Source organism: Coturnix japonica, chromosome 2, assembly GCF_054131305.1.
Source record: "Coturnix japonica strain WE chromosome 2, WE-NBRP24, whole genome shotgun sequence".
Taxonomy (NCBI): domain Eukaryota; kingdom Metazoa; phylum Chordata; class Aves; order Galliformes; family Phasianidae; genus Coturnix; species Coturnix japonica.
Genome location: NC_140664.1, coordinates 90,694,662 through 90,717,274, shown reverse-complemented (window position 1 = coordinate 90,717,274; position 22,613 = coordinate 90,694,662). Strand labels below are relative to the sequence as shown.

The 22,613-nt window shown below is 38.5% G+C and overlaps 1 long non-coding RNA gene across 9 annotated transcripts in view; it reads left to right on the top strand.

The window, feature by feature from the left end:
* LOC107309477 (uncharacterized) overlaps positions 1-22,613 on the top strand; it is a 111,821-nt gene that overhangs the window by 10,231 nt on the left and 78,977 nt on the right. For 2 of the 9 annotated variants that reach the window (XR_014942876.1, XR_001553192.3), the window contains exons 2-4: positions 8,798-8,858; positions 9,683-9,733; positions 12,243-12,543. This is a non-coding gene — a long non-coding RNA (uncharacterized LOC107309477). Of the gene's footprint in view, positions 1-8,797; positions 8,859-9,682; positions 9,734-12,242; positions 12,544-13,583; positions 15,084-22,613 lie in introns of those variants that run through there. The other 7 variants (XR_014942880.1, XR_014942877.1, XR_001553193.3 and 4 more) reach the window with 6 other exon arrangements.

Sequence of the window (22,613 nt, the reverse complement as noted above, 5' to 3'; positions counted from 1 at the left end):
AGGAGCCTCTTTTTATGTAGATCTTTTGTTGCTTTTCTTGTTGTTGAAAAAGATACCATAACAATTTCATGCTTTGAAAGGAACTATGTTCTTGGGACAGCAAAAGTAATAATCCTAATCTTTGACCCTGTACATTATTTTACCACATACAACCACCTTTGAAATATTAGTTTTCAAGTAGAGTTGTTAACTGTCAAACTAACTTCACAGTGCAAGATGCAAGACCAAGAAGGCACAAGGGACAGAAATTTTAGAAATGATTGCAAACTGGGAAAGTTTTTGTTGTAAACCTAGCTGATAGGCAGTAGTCCTCCAGAGCTTAGATTAAACTGTTTATATAAAAATATAATTGCTCAACTGGTTAGTCAATCTGTCACTGACTGATGTGTGAGTTCAGGAAGTTCCATGTATTTTAAGTATGATAAAAAAAGGTTTCCAGACATATAAAACTTGTTCTGAGCTCCCATGCAATTGTACTGGAGTGAAATCTTCAGTGTCTTTTAGTTACTGCTTGTTTTTCTTCACTTACTCTTAAGTATCCCATTTCTTTTAGAGTAACACAGTATTAGGTATCTAAGAAATACCATTTGTAGACAAATAGCTTTTCCAATGATTCTTTCCTCATCTCAATTGCTAGTTTGTGATCTTGGCAGGGTAAGAAAAAAATGACCTGAAATAAATCTTCCAAATCTCTGTAGTTACTTTAGTTTCTTCTGTTATTCTCATTCCTCTCTCTCTCTCTCTCTCTCTTTCTAAATCTCTCTCTCTCTCTCTTTCTCTTTTTTTTTTTTTTTTTTTTAACTTGACTAGTGGGAGAAATTCTTGGATAGAGGAAATACTAAAAGCTGCACACGAGCCCTAATATTGTGCAGCAAGCATAAATGAAAGTGTCCTTCTTTGAAACACTTGTACAGTATATAATTCATTAGCCAGGAGAGGGGACCTGTGAGAAGAGACTGAATTCACACACAGCCTTTCGTGTCACCAAACAAAAGAGTGTTGCCTTTCATTGCTTAGTATTCCTAGCTGTAAAGTAGTACTACTTATTTAGGCACTAAGCAACATGTGGTGGGGCATATAATTAACTGAAGTCTGATAATTATTATGCAAGTACAGCGCAGCATAATGAGTAACTCTGTATATATATTTCTCATTTTGTCATTAAGTACAAAATTAAAATGTGAAGATAATGTGTCTATTGAAAATGGGGGGAACCTGCATATAGACATTTCAAAGAAAAAGAGTATTTTTAAATTTCTTCTGTGGAATATTACCATTTCATAATTTATTTAAGTGAAATAAAGTTTTATTTATTAAGGACTTGATCTACTTTTGGAAGAAAGAGAATTTCCATTGATCTAAATAGAAACTAGATCAGCTTCTCTGTTGAAATATTGATGTTTTTCTATGTTTTCACACAAATCAAATGTCATAATTATTCAGAAAACTGCAGTACATACTAGTTAAGGATAAGGCATACAAAAATAGAGGTAAGATCTTACACCAGCTTTGATCAGCCCTTTCCAGATCATTCAGGACTTGTATAACATGTAAGAGCTGATTAATTAAGTGTCTAACTTAATTAGTTTAAATGGCAGTTCATTGAAGAGTTATGAATTGTTGTGGTTAGCCCTTTTAACCAGCTGATCAAGTGACTTCAAAGTCATTGATTCCTGAACAAAGCAGTTTTGGCTATTATTCCTGAGCTGCAAGTGCAGGCTATTTTATAGCAGCCCACAAACACTGTCGCTCATATCCCTGACTAGAAACAGGCCAGAAGGGACTGCTGACACCAGCTCAGATCCCTGTGGAGCAGAAGAATAATAGCAAACTTATTTCCTATATTCCTTTTCTCTGAGTCCATGATATGTATCTTGTGGCTCTTTGCCATGTATAGCTATTCCATTCTAAGCGAGAAGATATAGCATTGTCTTTATTATCATTATTTCGATGGGAAGATGAATCTGTAGTGCCTATGACATGGTCTAGCTTTCCTGGTGCAGTACTGACCATTCTGGAAGTTCCATATGTCATGGCAATAGTGTGAAAAGACTGTAAGTCAAAGACATAGCCTTGTTGGCTTTAGTGGAAACTGAGTATAGAGGAAGACACAGAGTTTGTACCTTGTGGAACTTTGTATTAAAAATACACAAAGATTGAAAAATATCAGCAGTATTTTTATTTTATTTTTTTTTAACTATGTATTTTTTTCAGAACTCTTTCTCTTCCACACTTTGGAAGAATAATGAACAGATTTTTTTCTTGTTCCAAAAAGCAAAGATAAACGCTCATTTATTAAGCATGTTTTGTTTTGGATTAACTTTCAAGCTGGTTTGCAAGCACAACTTTCCCTCAAGCTGTATTTCCACAGATATAGAAATCTACCAAGGTTTTTCACAAAGCAAATTCTTTGAAAGTATATGGGCTACCTTTTTTTTACTTTTTTATTTTTTATTTTTTTTTATCCTAAGAAGAGCAGCCAAGTAAGACCTCTTTAAAAGTAAGGAGTAGAAGCAAAATCAGGCAGCAAATGTAGCACATCAGGTCTTTTCTTATAATTTTTTCTCCTCCCTTTCTGGATCTACTCCCTTCAACACCACAAATAAGAGAAAGAGAAAAGGAAGAAAAGACTTGCACAGCAACATTTGCAGTCCTGCCTTTAGTCACACTTCCCTAGCTTAAGGTGGCATGCATTATTAAAGAACATCTAGGTTGTTATAAGTAAATATGTGCCACTCAAATAACTACCTACAATACTTCTATGTATGCCAGAGAAATGTTTATAACAATCTACATACCGCCTGGTTTTCATTTTTCAGCTCTACTTTCCTATTTTTAGAAAACAGATTTTTTAGCAAATTTGTCAGAAAAACAAGAAATAATAAGAATGAGGTAATAAATGGCACTAATTGTTGAACCATGAGAGCAGACTGAAGATGAATATTCATATATATATACCTACTTTAAAGTCTGGGATAGGTAAAGTAGCAGATGGCATTTGATTTTGAGAATCTACTTTCAGGCATACAGCTTAAATTACTGTGTTCATGTTGCACAAAGCCATAGTTATTAACTAGGACTCGATTACCCAGTATAAATTAATTTAGGAAATTTTTCCGTTTATTGCAACCTGACACGAGAAATCTGCAACAATATTTAGTAAATTATAACTTGAGTAATTCCCTATTAACTGCACAGCTTCTCACATATACTCTTCCCTAAGTTCCCACCATACATTTTACAGCTTATAAGTGATGTTTATTATGGACTGAACAGCGTTTGAAAAAAGACAGATTTTGGGGATGATACATAATTTCTCCTCCTCTCCATGACTACCTGATAATGGCCAGGCATTTATAATTTCCTTAAATTCTGGTTCATCTAGATGGTATCTGTTTGCATGTTTTTTGTTGCATTGTTACTAACCTGACCTACTTGCAAGATTTTCCAAAGTTGTGCTGTCAAAATTCACTATCCGTATAAGCTGAATAATGCCTCACTGTTTTCCTAAATCATTTAAATTTTGATATTGCAGGAAATTCCGTGGACACTGGTAAGGAGTTTAAAATGAAATGCTCAACATTGAATCATGTAGAAAAAAGGACATTTGGTATACTTTCAGAAAGTATCTTTTTGTTATTTTTTTTAATGATTTTTTAACTTTTTTCAAATTTCTTTCAGAGGAAAAATCATTCTTGCTTTAGTCTAAAAATGACTGTAACATTTTGGCATGTACTTGTATATATATGTATATGAGGAGAAAGTAGATATTCAGATACTAGAGCAGAATATGCAGAAACCGGAGCACAGGAAGTTCCGCACAAATGTGCACAAGAACTTCTTTACAGTGACAGAGCACTGGAACAGGATGCCCAAGGGGGTTGTGGAGTCTCCTTCTCTGGAGATATTCAACACTCTTCTGGATGCCTATGTGTGTGACACTCCTTAAGCAACCTCTTCTAACTACTGTAAGACGTGATGCTTGGTGATTTTTGCTCTGCTCCAGCACAATCCCCTCTGTGTTCTCAATGATAGAGCCTTGTACTCTTTTATATCACAGGACTTCAGTCTCTGAGAGGGTGGGTTGAATTCTGGGTACAAAGTGTCTTAGAGGAAGAAGGAGGCTTTTTCTTCAGGGTATTCTTCCTCTGTTGTACAGAAGCTGAAACTCATACACCAAAAAAAGAAACACTACAAAGGTTATCTCACAGCTAGGTCACTAGAAGGCCAGTTAGGGGTACTTTGTTTGTTTAATTTTCATACTTTCTATGTCTTGTCTTGCCTTGTAAAACCTCCCTAGTATTTTAAAATAGAAATGAACAGTGTCTTTTAATTTTGTAGCCTTTGGGAGAAGCAGATTGATTATTGTGAGGGGTAAAGTGTAGGGGATATTGGATTTACATGTGTGAAGAATTGATGGAAGAAAACTCAGCTGAAGAAGAATGATTCTTATATTTAGTGCTGAAAGCAATAAAGTGTCATTTCTCAGCTAAGTATCTGTGAAAATTCTGTATCCCAGGTTCACAGTCTTTCTTCTACTGCACAGTAAATTTATTTATTCCAGCGAAAAGATATTATTGTTGGAATCTTGTGGTCACAATGTGAGGACTGATCTCTGACAATTGATCTGATATCTTGGAGGCCTTTACAGACCACTAGATTGACTTTATACTGAAAACAGCCTGAATTCTAGATGCTGGAATTACAGAAGCAGAATAAGGAAATAAATTAATGTTTAATTAATGCATTTATTTCTAAGGTGCTTTTTTGTTTTGTTTTGTTTTTTTCCAAATGTCTATTACTTTTTTTATTTGCATGCTTTATTTTTCTTCTGTTATTTAAATTTGACACAGAAGTTTTTAAGGCTGAATTAAAATTCTGAGAAAGTGTTTGCTTTTTCTGGAGAAACATAGGGAAAAGAAAGTCATTACCTTATGTAGCTTTCCAACCTCACTTCATAGTAACTCAGTTAGTACTGACTGGTGATGTAGAAACTGTAAGAAAAAAGTCCTTGGGTCTCAGCCTTGGCTTGGACTAGAAGGGGAAAATAGGTTGTGCTTTATCATTTTAAAGTGAATCTAAAAGCTGATTGAATACATATTTTTTGAATTTGTTACTATAATGAATTATATTTGTTACTATAATGAATTGCCATGGTTTCTGATAATGCCATTGTTTCTGATAACTCTGATGAAGACATAAAGGCTATCTTAGGGCACAGAGCTATGAAGTCCAGACTCTCAATTAAAAAAGGACAAAAGCCAGTATGAAGTACATCAAAGCATCAGATTTAGAGAACATATGTGTCAAGTGAGGCATGGACTCCATTGCCGGCGTGGAATGAAGACCTTTATCCTAGATGCTCACAACTTTTTATACCCCCATAACTCTCCTTTGGTCACATGTACCTACTAGGTGCCTCCTGCGTGTTTATGTCTGGTGAAAGTACCTGTTGAGCTTGTCAACTCATTTGCAAGGTCTTTTGTTCATAATGTGTTTGTTTCTCCCACAACCCTATATCAATATATATGGAGACTTACATCACCCAAGAAGCCAGAGCAGACTTAGAAGTAGTTACAGATTCAGTACACATCATGCATGTCCTTTAACTGGTGCTGGTATGATCCATGCACCAAAAACCATGGAAAAGTAAGTAGCAACAGAAAGTTCTGTCTCCAATACAAGTATTTGTACTGTGCTAATATGCTTTTGCTTGATATAAATTCTAGGTAAGAACTGCAGATTACAAATAAATAGGTAGATAATTAATTAAATAATTTGTGCTTCCAACTTAAACAAAATAAACCAATTCAGAAAATAAAGATAATAAGTAAATTGCAAAAGAATCATTTTTGTTTGTTTGTTTGTTTGTTTTTATTTATTTATTTATGTTATTTGATTATAAATATGTAGGTATGCAATTTAACTTATATGCATTCATAAAGGTGTATCTACTTCAGAAATGACTATCCTGAAGTAATGGGGATTATTATGTTATCGCAAATTCACCTCACAATAATATTAAGCTGTTTTAAATATCTAACTTGAAATCTCATGTACCAAAAACACACATATTTCCCATTTCTCATTGACTGGCAGATGGCTTCAGCTACCCACGTTTATTCATCTAAATTACACTGAAATTTAAGAGAAAAAAATAACTGGAATAAATGTTTTCCCTTTCCCTTTCCCTTTCCCTTTCCCTTTCCCTTTCCCTTTCCCTTTCCCTTTCCCTTTCCCTTTCCCTTTCCCTTTCCCTTTCCCTTTCCCTTTCCCTTTCCCTTTCCCTTTCCCTTTCCCTTTCCCTTTCCCTTTCCCTTTCCCTCTCCTCTCCTCTCCTCTCCTCTCCTCTCCTCTCCTCTCCTCTCCTCTCCTCTCCTCTCCTCTCCTCTCCTCTCCTCTCCTCTCCTCTCCTCTCCTCTCCTCTCCTCTCCTCTCCTCTCCTCTCCTCTCCTCTCCTCTCCTCTCCTCTTGCCTTCCCTTTCCTTTCTGTGTCTAAAAATGTGTTGTTGTTGCTGTTGTTGTTTAACTTTCTGTGCAAATTCAGCTTGGAAACTGTTCTTCCCCATTGTTACATCATCATTGTTAACAAATAATACTCTGCAGCTGGAATTAATCTGAAAGTTTTGCTCCTTATAAAGCTATGAGGTTTTAGCCAGAGTAAAATTCTGTACAATTCTTCAGTGTTTTCTTATTTTTGCAGTGCTAACAGTCAAAACATTTGTTTTAGTCAGTAATGTAAGTACATTAAGTGAATATGAGGATTACATCAGTTGGGTAAGAATATGGTGTATTTCATACTCATTTTTCAAGCTGAAATTGCACTTTAAAGCTCTGAAAATGATGACATAGCAGTTTGACTCCATCACTGCTCCAAGCTTTTTAACACCCCTGCTGTACACATTAACACACTGGAACTTGCCTCAAAGTGGGGAATCACGTTCAAACCCTGAAGTATCAAATTAAGTGGTTCAAAAAACATTGTCAGCAGCTAATCACCCACTCTCTGCCTCAGGCAAGCATCTCCAGCTACTGAACTTCAGTCAACCTTCTCCTTAATTAGGGAATAAATATATACACATTAAAAAAAAAAAAAAAAAAAAAAAAAAAAAAGTTAAAAGAGCAGTTTCATGTACTAATAGTTCTTAATATACAAATTGCATATTGTAACAAATCAATATAAAGAAAAAGAAAACAAGCACTCTGAAACTTCAGAAGCATTCCACACACAGTTCAGTGTATTTTGTTACAACATTAATTCACATCAAAACATAATTTATTTTATTTTTCTCTTAGCCTTTTTCCTCAGATTTACTTTTTGGAGTGAAGAATGGATATTTATCTTGAGTTGACTTAAAGAGTTCATGTGTACATATTTATGACAATTTTGTTAGTATTAATTTGCTCGTGAAAATGTTACATGAATACATTTGTAACTGAATTATGTTTTGAATGTAACAATTTGCTGTGAAGTACAATTTCAGTGAATATAATCTTAAGAATTCACCAAGAGCAGAAGTGCTTTTGATGTAAAATATCCAGTTCATATATGATTATAAACAGTATGGAATTCAGGCAGAGCAACATAGCATTTGCAGTGATTCATTTTCATAATGCAAAAGAACATATATTTCCTAGTAAAGTAGTGTGGATTTTACTTTAGAAGGGACTTTATGAATGCTTACAGTCATACAATCATCTTCTTACAAAGTGCCAAGATTATATGTGTTCTTATAGTCCTGTTGCTAGAATTAGGGCAGTGAAATAAATGAAACAAGTGATGGCTATATGGTCATTCTGCAGAGCTATAGTGAGGAATCTCAGAGTGCAGTACCTTTGTGTGCCATCATTTAATTCCTGCTTTGTTCCTGATACAGCAGGAACAGTCTTTTGTTGAGGTGAATATATTATTTTACTATGGAAAACATTGATATAATTCTTTGTAGGCATCACCGACTAATTTTACTTTTTGGTACAGAATTCTTCATGTATTTACTGTAGTGGGCCATCACATTTCCAACGTTTCATCTCTCTACTTCCTTATCTGTGGAATTATAAGGAACTGAATTATAGATTATAAAAGTGGAAAGATTCCAAAATATTTCTAAGTCCAGTTGTTATCTCCATGGAGGAGATAACTATGGACCATGGACTCTTATTTTCAGTCCAATATACTCTGGACTCTTGTCCCACTCAATAATAGAACAACAACAACCTTCCTGAGGAATTGATTCCAATTCCTTCAGTTCCTTCAGTTGTTCCTTGTAGGGCATATTCTTCAAGCCCTTCACAAGCAGTGTTGCCCTTCTTTGGACCTGCTCCAGCACCTCAGGGTCCTTTCTGTACTGAGATGCCCAAAACTGAACACAGTACTCGAGCTGAGGCCTCACCAGTGCTGAATACCGGGGTACGATTACTTCCCTAGCCCTTCTCACCACACCATTCCTGATACAAGCCAGGATGCCACTGGCCTGCTTGGCCACCTGATCACATTGTTGGCTCATGTTCAGCATACTGTCCCTCAGTACACCAAGGTCCCTTTCCATCAGGCAGATTTCCAGCCCCTCCTCCCAAAACCCGTAGGGTTGCCTTGGGTTCCTGTGATGCAGGACCCAACACTTGGCCCTACTGAAACTCATACAGTTAACCTTAATGCATCAATCAGTCTATCCAAGTCCCAGTGTTCCCCGCAGGCAGACCAACGAGTTGATTGAACATGATTTCTTCTTGGTTTTTCCATGCTGACTACTCCTAAATCTTTATTAATCTTTATTAATCTTTATCTTCCAATTTCTAGGAGATGGCATTCAGAAGAAGTTGCTTAATCACCTTTTCAAGGACAGAGGTGAGGGTGCCTGGTATGTAGTTTCCCAGATCCTCCTTCTTACTCTTCTTATGAAAACTGGAGTGACACTGGCTATCCACCAGTCTTCAGGCACCTCTACTGTTTAATTTGAAACCATTTCTCTTTGCTCTACCACTACAAATTGTGAAAAAGTCTGTTCTCTTCTGTTCTCTACTTTCTCGTGGAGGTACTTTACATGGAGGTACTGGAGCAGGTCCAGAGGAGGACAACAAGGCTTGGAAAATTAACCCTGTGATGAGAGGCTGAGGGAGCTGGGGCTGTTTAGTCTGAGGAAAAGGAGGTTGAGGGGAGACCTTATTGCTCTCTTCCAGTATCTGAAAGGTGCTTACAGTGAGAGAGGGGCAAGTTTCTTCTCACTGGTGACAGATGACAGGACGAGGGGAAATGTCCTCAAGTTGAGTTAAGGTAAGTTTAGGTTGGACGTTAGGAAACGTTTCTTTACAGAAAGGGTTGTTAGACAATGGAATAGGCTCCCCAGGGAGGTGGTTGAGTCATCGTCTCTGGATGTGTTTAGGAGTCATTTGGATGTGGTGCTCAGATATATGATTTAGCAGAGAGTTGTTGGAGTTAGGGTACTATGGTTAGGCTGCAGTTGGACTTGATGATCTTTGAGGTCTTTTCCAACCTGAATTCTATGATTCTATGATACTCAAAGTCCGCCTTCAGAAAATGACAGGCTGCTATTAGGCTGAACAACCCCAGCTTTCTCATCCTGTCCTCATGGGAATTTGGGGGAGGGGGTGAGGGGGGTGGGGATGGGGGCTGTTATATCCCTTGGATCATTTCTGTGACCCTCCTTTGGATACATTCCAACAGGTCTATGTCTCTCCAGTACTGATAACTCTGCATCTGGATGCAGTTCTCCAGGTAAGATCTCACCGGCATTTCATTTTGCACAGAATAGCTGTTATTTACTATCATGTATATTAAATATATATATTTAGATAATAATAATTATATATATATATATATATATATATATATATATATAATATAATAATTTTATATATTAAGAAATTAAATATAGTATGTATAACTATCTTGTCACTGGAGAAATTGCTGATGTGACTATACATTGTAAAGTTTAAGTAACACCTAAATGTGTTTCAACCAAATGTTTTTGACATGTTTTTGTTCTATGGACCAGTGTGCCCCTGATCTCTTATCCACTCACCAGTTGCTATCCATAGTTGCAGCAGCAGGAAGGACAGGAGTCTTAGCAGCAGGACATTATTTGGCTACTCTGATTGCTTAGATTACTGATGTCTAGAATAGTGAGGATCTTGAGCATCTATCTGCAGGTTTCCGAAATGGATTTGATGAATGCATAAATATTGAGTATATTGCACCAAACTATTACAAATAATAGTAAAATTATTTTAAATAGTAATTTAAGTAAAATTTAAGTAAAAATTTCAATTTTCTTCTTTAATTGCTGATCTTCTCTTTATGCAGATTGCTCAGTATTAGCTTATTTCATCCACACTACTCAGCAAATGAGACCACCTGATTATAGTCAATAGCTCAAATATGAATTACTTCTTACCTGTGAAGTTGTGATGAAAAGATGGAGCTGTAGAGACTGTTATGTTGAAAAACAGCTGTGATTTATAAGAGTGCCTCAGCTACTTTAAGTGTGTATTCACTTGTTTCATGAATGAAAAAAAGTCTGATTCTGAGCTCTAAAGAAAAACAGTTCTTTATTCTGATATGTAGTCTCTTATAAAGTGAACTCGGGAACAATCAGGTACAAAGAAGGAAATAAGATTGTTTCCTTCCCCTTTTCTTGACTGTTGACTGATCAAGAAGGATTTTGTGAAAAGAGTGTCAAAACATATGTGAAAAATAAAGAGTTAGAGAGGATATTTATTAGTGGAAAAGATACTGCAATGAGGATAAGTCAAGAGATATTAACAAGATGCAGCATGCACTGCAAGTGAAGGAAGGGTAGTGTCTCGCTCCAATTTAGGAGTGAGGCAAGGTTCTTTTGATATGTTATGCCTGGCGTGAGATTAAGAAGAGCATTCAAATGTTGATCCGACCAGTTTATTAGAAATGATAGACAATTGAGGGGATGAGGAAGGGAGAGCGACGAATATCAAAATTAGGGTGATGGGGAAGGGAAAGTACACGATAGAAAAAGGTAGAAAAGAGCAAGGATTACGTTAAAGTGGGGAATAGTCACCTCCTGGATGCAGCAGCGTCCTGTAGCATGTTGTTAATGTTGGTCCAAGGCAAAATAAGCGTAGGGGAGAGCAGCAGCAGAGTAGCAGGCCGCAGGCAGCAGATCAGTGAAACGCAGAGAAGACGGTCAGAGTAGTGAGGTCTCAAGAAGCGGAGTCTCGGGCAGCGAGGTTCCACGGAGCAGAGTCTCGAGCAGCAATCCCAGGAGAGACAGTAGGCAGCAGTAGGACAACGGTGGAGGAATCTGAGGTCAGTTACCTAAAAGGTTCTTCAGCATGCAGGCGTCTTCTTCAGCATGCAGACGTTCACGTAGAGAGGCATCTGATGACAGAAAACCTCCTTGTTTCCGTAGTGAGGCATCTGGTGTCAGAAAACCTAAATTCGGGGTTTGTACGTGCCCTTTTTATCCTACTTCTTCCCAGCCTTCGTGACATTTCTGGAAGGCTCGGGTCAGAGTCATGTGAATTCCTCGGAGATGACCATCTTCCTTGAGATAGACCCACACAAAAAAGACCACTTTAGGGCCATTAATCAGCATCTTATCTCTCTTTTGTAGCTCCCAGACTTGTCCATCTCTTGAACAAAGGGATTTCTCGAACCTTGGTTCCTGTGTGTCTAAGACAAAGGGAGTCCTGGAACCTTGGCCAGGACTTGCCTGAACTTGTCCATTTCAGCAAACTTTGAGACAGTAATGTAAAAAGCATGGCCTCTTACAGGTAGACAACTCTTTTAGTATCCACCTGGCTTCTTCAGCAAGGATATTGTATTGTCTGATGTGTTTTACAGCTAGCAGTTGCTGTGGGATGCTGGTGGTAGGTCTTAAGGAACATTTCTAAAGGATAGGACCCAGAGAATATGCACCAAAATGCATTTGATCTCAGATGTATATTTTGTGGTTTCTTTTTCTCTTAGAAATTTTATTCATTGCCAGTTAGAAACAAACACAGCCTTCCTTCCAGATACAATTGACAGTAGGCTATAGAAAAACATTAAAATCTTATATCTGTGATATCTAGTCTATACACTATAGAACATGAAATGTCAAATATCAAGTTTTGACTTAACAGAAAGAGAGCAACATTCACAGTATCACAGTCTTGTGCGGGTTGGAACATTCAACCTTGAGTTATGCAATCAGGGCTACCCTTCCATTGTTTAACTCTCTTTTGTGTGTGTTAATGCTTGCTTCCAGGTCTTTTCTAAGGAGTAAGAGCATTTGCAGAGGAGTGATTATTAGAAGCTGGTGCAATATGGAAATCTTTATCACGTTTTAAGGAAAAAAAAATAAATGACAGCACAGAATGAGGATGATGCTTCTGCTGGCCACCTACATAAGCAATTAAAATTCAAAGTGTCTTTGAAGCAATTTAAATCCTTCAATTGATCTTCTTATCTACTCTCTAGTTAGAACTTCTCTGGAAACAATAAACTACCTTCTTTATTACAGTTGATGTGATTTTTACTGTAAATAAAAATCCAATTTGGTAGACCTATGTGCAGTACTACCTAGTTCTCTTTCAATGCCGTTCTTCTAAAAATAGGAATGTATGAACTCGTTCTGAAGATGTTTGCATATGAAAATTGCCAAATTTACAAGTAAATATCTGTCCCGTGGCATTTCTTGCATTAAAATTTAAGTGAAGCAGTGATAAATAAATACACCCAGGGTTAATGAATTTTGCTAAACATTACTAAAATGGCAATGCATTGGCTCAGTTACAGTTAAATCTGTGAGTAGCCATTATGCTAATGAAATCATTAAAGCTGTGTTCATTGACATGTTACTTGAAAAGCTGTTTCATAAAGCTCTTCACGTTTTGAGAATAAAACAGAGCTTGGAAATAATCATCTTTGAACATGAAGAGCCAGAAAATAGATAATGCAAGAGACAGATATCAAAACTGTTTACATCTGAAGGTCTAGATTCAAGTGGTGTTAAGTGGTCGGCAAAAATATTTAGAATGTTTTCATTATAAAATACAAATGAAGCATTAACACATTTCCAAATTATTTTTTTCTCCTCCTGACTTAATGAATCTAACATTTGACTCCGAGCAAATGTAACCTGATCCCAGTACCTTCCATTCTTTCTCTTCATTTCCTCCAACTACTTTAAGAATTTAATTACTGTTAAAACAAACAAACAAACAAACAAACAAATAATAACAACAAAACAACGACTGTGATTCCATAACAGTATTGTGTATATAACCTTAATGTTTCAGTCTGACACTTCTATTCACAAAAATCACAGGTGCTTGGCTTCAGAGATATACAGAAAATTTTCACAGAAAAGTGTATATTTTTTACATTTCTTGCCGTGACAATCCTCAGTATGACTGCCATTCATGATTCCTTCACTATCATAATAATAAAATATCTCAGATGTTGGAGACAGAAACAGTCAGAACAATTTCCCATCAAAGTTAAGAAAAATATTTGAAGATGTGAGATTTTAAAACTGAGAATGCTACTTTACATTTTTAGTGCTTTCTCCTTACCAGTTTGTGATACATTTGTCCTTATTCTTCAGTCTTAAACAGCTTTCTCATGTTGAGCATTGTAACTGGTTTGCCAAGGTCTCGGAAAAAAACAGAGTGGTTTACTATGGCTGCCAAGTGAAGTCCTCAGTGTCTAGAAGAAGGGAACCATCACTACCACTTTTAAGAAAAATAGAAAGGAAAATCCAGGAAACAACAGACTTCATGAGCCTCACATCTGTGCTGAGGAAGATCATGGAACAGATCCTCCTGGAAGAGATGTTAAGCCACATTCAAGAAGAGGTGATACAAAACAGACAGCATGGCTTTACCAAGGGCAGGTTATGACAGATTAATCTGGTGGACTTCTGTGATGGAGTGATAGCATCAGTGGACAAAGGAAGAGCAAATGATATCATCTGCCTGGACTTCTGCAAGGTCTTTTACATGGTTTGAAATTACATTCCCATCTCTAAACTGTAAAGGATTTGAAGGTTGGATTTTTCGGTGGATAAATAATTGATTGGATGGTCACAGTCAAAGGGTTGTGGTCAATTACTTTGTCTCCAAGCGGAGGCCAGTGATCACAAGTAATGTTCCCCAGGAGTCTATTTTGGGACCAGCACTCTTTAACATCTCTATCAATGACCTGGAGTGTGGGGCTGAACATAATCTCATTCAGTCTGCTGACATCAAGCTGAATGGTGCAGCTGACACAACAGAAAGAAAAGATGTCATCTAAAGGCACCTGAAGAATCTCGAAAAGTGTGCTCATGTGAACCCAATGGAATCAGGGCAATCCCAGGTAATTATACAGACTAGAAGTATTCCTTGAGAATAGCCCTGCAGAGAAGGAGTTAGGTGTTCTAGTAAATGAAAAGCTGGGCATAAGACAACAATTTGCTTGCAGTCCAGAAAGACAACTGCTTCATGGGTTGTATCAAAAGAGGGGTGACCAGTCCTAGTGAAGCCCAAGTTGGAGTACGACATCCAGATCTGTCGACACTATTCCAAGAAAGACATGGAGCTGCTAAAGAGAGTCCAGAAGAGAACTACATGGATGATCAGAGGGCTGGAGCACCTCTCCTATGAAGAAAATCTGAGGGAGATGGTCTTGTTCATTTTGGAAAAGGCAAAGGTACAGAGAGACCTCATTGCAGCCTTCAAGTACTTAAATGGAGCTTACAAGTAGAAGGAGCACAGACTTATTACAATGATTATTACAGTGATAGAACATAAAGGAATGGCTTTAAACTAAAATGTGGTAGATTTTTATTAGATATCAGGAGGAATTTGTTTATTCAGAGGGTAGAGAGAACCTGGAATAGGTCATCCAGGAAAGATGAAGATGTCTAATTCCTGGAAGAGTTCAAGGCTAAGTAGGATGAGGTCCTGGGCCACCTAGTGGACGTGAAATGTGTACATGCATGGGGGTTGGAACTAGATGATCTTTAAGGTCCCCTTCAACCCAAGACATTCTATGTTTATGGTGTCACTGATCAAATGTCCCCCATCTGAATTAAAAAAAAATAAAATAAAAAATGTACATAACAGTTATTAGTAATGGTATGTTCTTGTAATGGTATGTTCTTGTTAATATAGTGTAAATAATTTTGCTGTTAAATGAAGGCTGTAAAAACCTACACAAAAACTGTGTTGGACAACTGTGACTTTTCCCACCTCCACACCAAGCTGTTTTTAAGAAGGTAAGACAGGAATAATGACAGAGTAATAGAATTTATTCTCTTGAAGGCCTGAAGGCACTTTTAAAAAACTTTGTAATTCCACAGTGTCAGAAATATTTTCTTAATCAGCATAGGCACCTGATCTTTTTCCATTACAAGGTCATTAAAGCAATTTAATAAGATATTCAGTCTTCACTGCACCAACTGAAAGCTAAAGGTTAATTAACCATTAAGGTTTTTGATTACAATCTTTTTACTAATCTTATTCAGACAGATTTTTGATCCTAAACAGTAGGAGTTTATATTTTTTACTGTAGGGATTTTAGCATCTCAGCTTCTCCTTGGTGTTACTTCAATTTTTCACCTGGCTCTGAGGTGTGGAGAACTTACTCATACCTGCCATACTATTTCTCACTGTCTTCTTTAAAGCCTTGGAGAATCTGATGCATTGTAAATATGACTAGATTGTTATGTGTGTTATATACAATTATATAATGTCTCCTTTTGTATGCTTCATAGTAGAATCTGCATACCCACACTTGGAGGTAAGCTATTTTACATGATTTCAATGATATAAGGTTGTCAGATAGCTGAGCAAAGCAATGAATTATTAAATTTTCATAATTTGTATAGTTTCATCCAAGAGCATGGTTCCTGATGGAATCCACTCGAGGATTCTTCAGGAGCTGGTGGGGGTGACTGTCAGGATGCTTTGAACCATCTATCAGCATTTCTGATTAACCAGACAAGTCCCAGAGTTCTGCTAGCATGACTCTTATCTGCAAGAAGTGTCATAAGGAGGATCTGGGGTGCTACAGACATTCAACCTGAACTTGTAGCCAGGAAAGATTATAGAGAAGATCATACTAAGAGAGATGGCATGCGAGGGCCATCTGGAGGTCAGGCCTAGCAATCAAGGGTTCATGAGAGGCAAGTCCCAAGTCAAGAGGCTTGACCAATCTGACCTCCTTCTGTGATTAAGTTATTCACAGTGCAGATAAGGAAAAGGCTGTTGACATAGTCTACCTAGACTTCAGCAAAGCCTTTTACGTTGTCTTCCTCAGTATTCTCCTGGAAAAGCTGTTGGCCCATGGCTTAGGCAGGTACTCTGTTGGGTAAAGAACTGGCTGCATGGTCAGGCCCAGAGAGTGGTTGGTGGTGAATGAAGATAAATCCAGGCGGTAACATGAGCGGTGTTTCCTGGGACTGGTGCTGGGGCCTGTCCTATTCCATACCTTTATTGAAGACCTGGACAAGGGAGTTGAGTGCACTCTCAGTCAGTTTGCAGATGACACCTAGTTAGCAGGAAGTGCCAAAACAGACCTTGACAGGTGAAGAGGGTGGAGTTCAAAGGGATGGAGAGGGGCAGGGTGATGCTGCTTCCCTAAAGTGCCTGTACACTAATGAGCATCACATGGGAAATAAACAGAAAGAGGTGGAGATCTGTGTGCGGTCAAAGACCATGATCTCATTGCAGTCATGGAGATGTGGTGGGACAGCTCGCATGACTGGAATGTTGTCATGGATTTCTATGTGCTTTTTAGGAAAGATTGGCTGGCAAGTCAGGGTGGTGGAGTTGCTCTTTATGTGAGAGAGCAGCCAAAATGTATTGAACTCCACCTGAGGGAGAGTGGTATAGCAGTGGAAAGCATGTGGGTGAGAATTAAGGGGCAGGCTAGTAAGAGTGACACTGTTGTGGGTGTGTACTACACACCCCTGATCAGGAGGAAGAGGTTGATGAGGCCTTCCGTAAACAACTGGAAGTATTGTCATGATCCCAGGTGCTGGTGCTTATGGGAGACTTCAATTATCCAGATATTTACTGGATGAGAACATGGCCAGGCACATGCTGTCCAGATGGTTCTTGCAATGTGTTGAAGAGAACTTTCTGATGCAAGTGATGCAACTTCTGATGCAAGGACCCAACAAGGGGAGGGGTGTTACTGGACCTTATTCTCACTAACAAGGAAGGACTTGTTAAGAAAGTAAAGGTTGGGGGCAGCTTGGATTGCAGTGGCTATGAGATGGTGGAGTTCAAGATCCTGAATGGAAGTAGCAAAGCAAAAAGTAGGATTGCTACCGTGGACTTTAGAAGTGCCAATTTTGACCTCTTCTGAGACCTACTTGGAGCTATCCCATGGGCTAAGGCTTTAGAAGGTAAGAGGGCCTGTGAGAGCTGGTCAGCATTTAAACAGCTCTTCTTCCAAGCTCAGGATCAGTGAGTCCCTGTGAGCAAGAAATCAAAAAAGGGTGGCAGAAGACCTGTATGGATGAGCAAGGAGCTCATGCACAAACTCAAAAGGAAGTAGAAGGCACATGAAATGTGGAAAAAGGGTCTGATCACTTGGGAAGAATATAGAAATCTTATCAGGGTCTGCAGGGATGTGACAAGAAAGGCTAAAGCCCACCCGGAATTGAATCTGGCAAAGGTGATAAAGAATAATAAAAAAGGCTTTTTTAAGTATGCTAATGGTAAAAGGAAGACTAGGGAGAATGTGGGTCCCCTGCTAAGAGAGGGGGGTGTTCTGGTAACAGGAGAACGTGGAGATACTGAATGCCTTCTTTGCTTCTGTCTTCAGTGAAAAAGCTCTCCCTCAGAAATCCCAGACCCTGGAGGTTAGTGAGAGGGTCTGGGGAATGGAAGACTTCCCTTTAGTCAGGGAAGAGGTGGTCCATGAGCACCTAGGCAATACCAGTGTTCATAAATCCATGGGACCCAATGGGGTGCATCCATGGGTGCTGAGGGAGCTGGCAGAGGTGACTGCTGAACCACTTTCTGTCATCTTTGAAAGGTCTTGGAGAATGGGGGAGGTGCCTGAAGACTGGAGGATAGCCAGTGTCACTCCGGTCTTCAAAAAGGGCTTATCAGGAGTAGTCAGCATGGGTTCGCCAAGGGGAGGTAATGCTCGACCAACCTGATAGCCTTCTATGATGTTGTCACTGGCAGGGTGGATGGGGGGAGAGTGGTGGATGTAGTCTACCTTGATTTCAGCAAGGTATTTGATACTGTCTCCCACTACATCCTTATAACAAAGCTGAGGAAGTGTGGGATAGGTGAGTGGACAGTGAGGTGTTTTGAGAACTGGCTGACTAGCAGAGCACAAAGGGTCATCTCAGATTGGTGCAGAGTCTGGTTGGAGTCCTGTAACTAGTGATGTCCCCAGGGGTCAGTGCTGGGTCCAGTCTTGTTCAGCATCTTCATCAATGACATTGACAAGGGCATAGTGCCCAGCCTCAGCAAGTTTACTGATGATACGAAGTTGCGGGGATTGGCTGACACTCCTGAAGGCTGTGCTGACAGTCAGTGAGACCTGGACAGGCTGGATAGCTGGGCCAGATAAGGTTTAACAGAAGCAAGTGTAGAGTTTTGCACCTAGGGAGGAATAATTGCATGCACCAGTACAGGTTGGGGGATGACCTGCTGCAGAGGAGCTCTGCTGTGAGAGACCTGGGTGTCCTGGTGGACAACAGGTTGGTCATGAGCCAGCAGGGTGCCCTTGTAGCCAAAAAGGCCAATGGCATTCTGGGGTTCATAAAAAAAGAGTGTGGCCATCAGGTCAAGGGAGGTGATCCTCTCCCTCTACTCTGCACTGGTAAGGCCTCATCTAGAGTACTGTGTTCAGTTCTGGGCTCCCTAGTATAAAAAAGACAGAGATCTCTTGGAAAGAGTCCAGCAGAGGGCCACAAAGATGGTGAAGGACCTGGAGCATCTCCCCTGTGAAGAAAGTCTAAGTGAACTGGGTCTGTTTAGTCTTGAGAAAAGAAGACTGAGAGCGACTTGATCCAGGTCTATATATATCTGAGGTGTGGAGGGCAAAGTGGTGAGGCCAGACTCTTTTCAGCAGTGTGTGGAGACAGGACGAGGGGAAACGGCCAGAAACTGGCAGAATGTGCACGAGAACTTCCTTATGGTCAGGGTGACGGAGCACTGGAGCAGGCTGCCCAGGGGGCTTGTGGAGTCTCCTTTTCTGGAGATATGCAAGACACCCCTGGACACCTACCTGTGAGACCTGGTGTAACCAACTGGCTTTGGCAGGGGAGTTGGACTTGATGACCTCTGGAGGTCCCTTCTAACCCCTACGATTCTGCGATTCTGTGATTCTGTGAAAGTAATCATTACAGATTCAAAACAACAATAACAGTAATAATAAAGAATTCCTGTAGCAAAGACCTCTTTGTATGACTTTATATTAGCAACTGTAACACCACAAACAAACTGCAAATGTTACAGTATTGTGTTCTATTGTCACTATACTTTATGTCTCAGAAAGTCCAAGCCACTGAAGGACACTAGTCATAGGCTTACTTATTAGTATAACATCTTTTCCTGTAATCTGAATTTCTAAATTGTGCTCAAAGAATGCTTCCAGGGGTGTAGACAGTACAGATGTATTATTTCTTTTTATACAGAGAAAAGACTAATACTTGGATTGGCATGAATAATACAGCCCTTACAGAAAATAAGAGTTAGTAATGTGGATTCCCATTAGCTGACAGAAATAAAACATACAAAGACTGTCACCAGTACATTTCATAGGAAGCATGCGAACAATCTCTTCTGGGCTTTTGCAAATGTTCACAGAGAGTTCTTGTACTTCACAGAATCATAGAATTGTAGGGGTTGGAAGGGACCTCTAGAGATCATCAGGTCCAACCCCCCTGCCAAAGCAGGTTCCCTACACCTACACTTGTGGAAGGAACTTGCAGAATGGGGCCATAACCCTGCATCTTGTCCTGCACCAGGCTATGCACACTCAATGTAGCTCAGCATAAGGGAAGTAAATAGAACACTTTGAAAGTAATGTCTCTTATTGTTTCAATTGAAAATACAACAAATTCAAAGAGCACAATAACACTATTTGATAGAGAAAATTCTTAGCTACATAACCCTATTTTTCAACTTATTTACCACCATTAGCTATGCATTTTTGCTAGCTATGAACAAGAGTCTTCATGCTGCACTCATCAAAATCTGCACCAGCAGAGGTGACCCACTGCCAGTGTCTCCACTTCTGAAACAGACCACCCATCAGTTAACTGTGCTCATCCACTTGGTCTCCATAAACATTTATCAGTCATTGAGGAATATCAGTGAGTGCTATTTTTTACCACATGGAGGTGTTTATTCACATACCATTGCTTCATATGCTCTTCCATGTCAGATGCCACTCTGTCAGATTGCTCCTCTGCAGCCATGTATCACACAGTAACAAAATATAATGGAATATTTATTGTTTGGAATGTTCAATCTCTACTGCCATACCACCAAAATCCGCCTCTGACTTAATGGGCCAACATAATAATATAGGAAGCACTACTTTCAGAGCAGCCCTTGTAGATAAAGGGAGAATTATCATCTACAGGGAGGTGTACTGAGATCATATGGAAAAGCTGAGGGATGGTTGGAAATTCAGAGATATCTAGTCTCCATCACCAGGCTTGTTATTTCTCCTATTGAATCTCCTGTGGTCTGACACCTCATGAACCTGACAGATTCAGAGAGTCAATAGACTGCTTGAAAGGGGTTCATGAAAGATACTTAAGTGGGAATATAGCTATAATAAAGAGTAAACTTGCCAAATAAATAAATAAACAAATAAGAGCAGGTCAAACAGGCTTTGCATCAGATATGAATGTGTGTGTTCTATTGCAGTTCCAAGAATTACAATGTGAATTTCCAGTTCATTTGGCATACTGATGCCTTGAAACTCTGCTTAGCATATAAAGCAGGAGTACCTAAGTGATATTCTATTATCACTGTGTATTTCTGCCTACTAAGAGGCATCTTTATAAAGAACAAGTATATAATTTCAGATTATTTTTTCACTCCTGAGGACACTGTAGATCTCTTGAATAATACAAGTGACCTTTATTATTTCATCCACATGTAGGCAGAGAACAATATGATACCACAGTGTCACAGAGAATAGAAATGAGATACTGTGTGTATATATATATATATATATATATATATATATATATATGCTTTAATGTCATCAGATCATCCCCCTTCAGTCCTGAACAGTAAAATTTGGTCCAGACAAAAATGAAATTATCCACAAGGTTTTATTTTTCCATTTTGAATGCTTTTTCATTCTTTCCATTCTATCCCAGATTATGGTCTCGTTGTTTGTTTGTTTGTTTTGTTTTGTTTTCAGATGAGAATGTTTTCAAGAGTGGTGCACAATTTTGTGTTTTTATATTGAGGTGACAAAACAGTAGGCTCCGCAGTATCGGTGCTTTTCTAATACTATTGTACTGATCTCTTCCTCAGTAAGAATTAGTAGCCTGAAAGACACAAGTGCTGTTGCCAAATGCTTAGGGATTCCCATTTAATATATGTTTGATTCTTGGTTTTGTTTAGTCAAGGACAATTTGGTGGTAACATGACAAATATATATATACATATATAAATATATATATAAGTATATAAATTTTAGTGAAATACAGTATTTTACTATGCAACAGCTTGCATAGTAAAAGGTTTTATTTTTGAAACTGGAAAGTAATTTTTCATTCTCTTTTGTAAGAATAGCTGTCTGATCAGCAGTCTGAGGGATGAACAGAAGTGGGGGAGTGGGGTAGTCATAGTTTAACTTTTTGTCTACCCCCTCCTATTTTTTTCTTGACATGTTGCTCTACCTAGCATACCAGGTTCACTTAACATTTCTCACAGAAAGAGAAAATAGTTCATATTTTTCTCAAAAAACTCAGTTTCTCAACATAGTAATTGTTTATATAATAGTATCAGCTTTTGTATCTGTCCATTAAGACTATTCTGTAAGAGAAAACACGTGGAAGTTCCAAGAATTCCTATTCTATTGTGGAATGGTATATGTGTGTTTATGATGGTGCCAAACATGGTTTCAGCATATTTCACTTCAGCATATTTCGATGTGAAAATCAATTTAGTATTGCTCATTTGCTTAAGATATTATTTCAAGGAAAGCATATGGAATAACCTATTTATGTGATACATTTACGAATTTCAGATTTATTTTTTATCTCTGGCAAAAGTTTACCCTGGTGACATTGAAGGCTGTGATCCTTGACCAGCTTCACTACCTTTAGCCCTCTGTAATTTGGACATGCTTAAATTAGAAAACAAAGGTGCTTAATTCTCTATCACAGAGCATCTACCTAAAACCTACCCATGTTCAGATGTGCAAAGACAGGATCAGGAAGGCTAAAGCACAGGCTGAATTAAACTTAATGAAGAATGTGAAAAATGACAAGAAGGGATTATTAGGTACATTGGACATAAGAGATGATAGATAAACGAGAGTGTTCCACATCAGGTAGATGAGAAGGAAGAACTGGCTTCCTCAGACCTGGAGAATGCTGAGGTATTTAACTAGTCAAAGCAAGTTCAGAGAAAGGCCATGAGGATGATCAAAG